The following is a 3,380-nucleotide window of genomic DNA, read 5'->3' as shown; positions in this document are numbered from 1 at the left end:
TCAGGGGTGAGGAATATTGCCATGGATCAGCTCCATGGGCATTGGGCTCTGCCAAGGGGCTGTTCCATCTCCTGTCCCCCATGGGCAGGAGATCCATGAGGGGCTCTTCCTCTCTTGCTCTCTCTGGCTTTTGCTTGGAATCTTCTTCTTCTTCTGGGATCGTGGTTTTGGGATTGCAGCTCCTCCGGGATCGTTATCTGGGAACGAGCTGGGCTTGGTTGGTGGGTGCTGAGCAATGGCACTGGGTGTCACTCACTTGCATATTTTATTACTATTATTATTTTAATATCATTCTTATTTCAAGTTTTATTTCTATTATTAAATTGCTCTTCTCTCACCCTATGAGCCTTCTTACCCCAATTCTCTCCCCTATCCCCTGGGGAGGGGACAAGCAAGTGGCTGTGTTTGGCTCACCCGGTGCAGCCTCCACAGCCCCCAGACCCCTCCCCACACACCCGCACTCTCCTCCACCACGGCTGCTGCAGTTTAATTCTGCATTAGGCATAAAGGCGTCTGGGTTTAGGAGATCAGGATGGACTCAGAGCTGTTGAAATTGGACTTTTCCCCGGCTTTGGAAGGGCAGAGCTGCTGCAGAGGAGCTGAGAGCAAAATCCCCCTGGTAGCTTCAGCGGGAGATCAAGAGTAGTCAAGAAATCATGATGAAGCCTTGGTCTAATCTTCCTCTTCATGAATAACGATCGTTCCCAGCTCCTTGCCCGCAGAGTGCCTGGGCCCTCCCCAGCTGATGGGTGGGGAAACTGAGGCATGGGGCAGGGGAGCACCAGCCCAACCTGGGGTGGTTTGGGGATTTCAAAGGAGGATTTCCCTAGAGCCAGGAGGAAGCAGCACAGGGTCTCTCTGGCCCCCGGGATGACTCGTCCTGCCCCTTGTTTCAGGAGGATAAATGCATTTATCTGGAGAGGAGAAATCTTTCATCAGTGGAAAAATATCTCTGTTTCTTTCATGCAAAGGGTAACTGTGGTGCCGTCAATATTTGTGCCCCATGGAGCTGGGGCTGCTCCACACCGTGGGCAGGAACCTTCCCAGGAGCTCATTTTTGGGGGGGTTTATGGCTCCGTTGCAAAAGAAAAAGCAGCTGCTGAGCAAAATAAATTGTGGATAATCTGGGATGGGGTTTGTCTGGGAGATGGGGGGGTCCTATGGACCCCTTCCCCTCCCATCCAGGCAGGTTCCTGGGGATGCTCTGTGCTCCATCCCAGAAGCAGGTGCCTTTCAGGCTGGGTGCTGGGTGCCAGGGTGCTGGCTGTAACGCCAACAGAACACTCTGCACAGCCTTCGAGGGCTGAACTCACTTGTCTGCTCTTTATGTGCAACACACTCAGATCTTCCCTGGCCTCAGACTCCATAAAAATCAAAGAACTGCCTTAAAAACTAAAAGGAGGAGGAAAGTGCTCTCGGCTCTCCAGCTTTTTCCTGGCTTCGTGTCCTCTCCTGGCTGGCTCCAGCTTTCCGATTGCTTTTGTTCTCCTCCCAGGGTCATCAGTGAATCGTTTGGGTTGGAAAAGACCTTTAAGGTCATCGAGTCCAACCATTAACCTCACACACTTGTGCCCTGTCTCTTCCCCAGGGATCTGGGGTTGGTCCTTGTGTGCTTCCAGCTCCATCCCACTTTCCCCATGTCCCCACAGTGCCCAGTGCCATGGGACCATGTCCCAGTCCATATGGGGCCATGTCCCAGTCCATATGGGACCCGCTGGTCAGACCCTTTACAGAGGGGCAGAGGCAATTCCTGCTTCAGGGATGGTTTGGGGAGCATCTCCAAGACCCCCAACCCTATCCCACATCCTGGGGTCAGGACTCATCCCTGGTGTCCCTGTCCCTTGGGAGGGGAGCGGAGGCACATGATGGGGGACACGGTGAGGAGATGGAGGGACAGGAGAGAGGGATCAGTGTGTGGAGCACCAGGGCTGCTGGGGTTATTGTGGAGCCTCTGTCCCCTTGGCACATCCCTGGTAAGGCCAGCAGTGGGGGACCCTTGCCAACCCCTCTCTCCTCCTGAAGTTTTCTATTTCTTCTCCTCTCTCCCCTTCTGTTTTCCTTGCAAACAGCTTGCCTTTGAAATTCAAATGTTGCTGTAGCCCTTTCCTCACCCGCTGCAGGAATATCTCCCTTTTCATCTGAAAATAATTAACAAATGAACAAAACTCCTGTGTGAAATTAAAATTCATGCCCAGAGGTGACCTTTGAAGTCCAGCACTCGCTGCTGCTGGGTTGGGTTGGGGGTTTTTTTTAAATCCTTTTTATTTTTTCTCACGCTCTCCCTTGCTTCAGAAGGGCCCCTTTACACCTCCTCTTCTCTCTCTCTCTTTTTTTTTTTTTTTTATAAATTGCATTAAATTGCATTCCTCCAGAGATACTTTCTCTCCCACCGTTGTCCCCACGGGCTCCCAAATCTCCTCCATTGAGGGGTCAGGCTCAGCCCAGCGCTCCCCACGGGCTCTGGCACAGTGGGCACAGTGTGTCAGCCTGGCTGGCAGATCAATAAGATTATTAAATCCCCACCAGCCGGCCGTGGCCAGGCTCCATCTGGCCAGCTGGCACCTGGACACGGGGCCGAGGTCAACCACCATGGGAGGATAATTGTTTGTAATTGGTAACGAAGAGCCTTGGGCAGCAACTTCGCCGTCGGCTGCTCACCTGCCCCGGTGAAGGGACATCCCCAGTTGATCCCCAGTGAGGGGACATCCCCAGTTGGTCCCCATGAGGCTGGAGATGTCTCGTTGCTGCTCGTTTTAAGCTGATACATGAATGCTTTGGGTTTTCCTGCCTTGGTGCTGACTGCTTGCAAACACTGTGGGGTTTGTAGGGGTTTGTCTTGTTGTCACTCCTCTTGCAGAGCAGCTGCCTGGTGTGGTGGATCCTTCCTATGTCCACCCATGGAGATACCAGCCCAAAGCTGGTTTTCTCACTGGAGCTACACAATGGCCCTTGGCAGGAGCAGGAGGAAATATTGAGCCAAGAACAGTCCAAGCTGCAGCCTGGCTTGTTTCAGGAGGAGGTGGGAGGGCACATGCCACCCTGCTGTGTGCTCCTGTGCTGGGGACACCTGGTCCCCTTGGCCTGCTTGGGATCCATCCCAACTGGGTTGGGCTGGGCTGGGCCACCTCAGTGTGTGTAGTGGGGTTTGAGGAGCAGTGAGTGTATGAGTGAGCTGGGACAGGTGCTGGGGGCACTGGTGGAGGAGGAGAAAAGGGTTTTTCCTTCTTTTCCTTCCATGGGAACAGGCTCTGCTGGCTTCTCCCTGGCATCCAGGTGGAGCCTGTCCCACCAGCACGACTGGCCATGGGTGGGATGTCCATGGGGCATCAAGGGTTTCTCCATGAGGATGCTCCTTTGGGGATAGGCAAGGACCCTCCAGC

This window comes from Antrostomus carolinensis, unplaced genomic scaffold, assembly GCF_000700745.2.
Source record: "Antrostomus carolinensis isolate BGI_N321 unplaced genomic scaffold, ASM70074v2 scaffold11230, whole genome shotgun sequence".
NCBI lineage: Eukaryota > Metazoa > Chordata > Aves > Caprimulgiformes > Caprimulgidae > Antrostomus > Antrostomus carolinensis.
The sequence above is the reverse complement of the archived record's forward strand: the minus strand, read 5'-3'. Positions refer to the sequence as shown.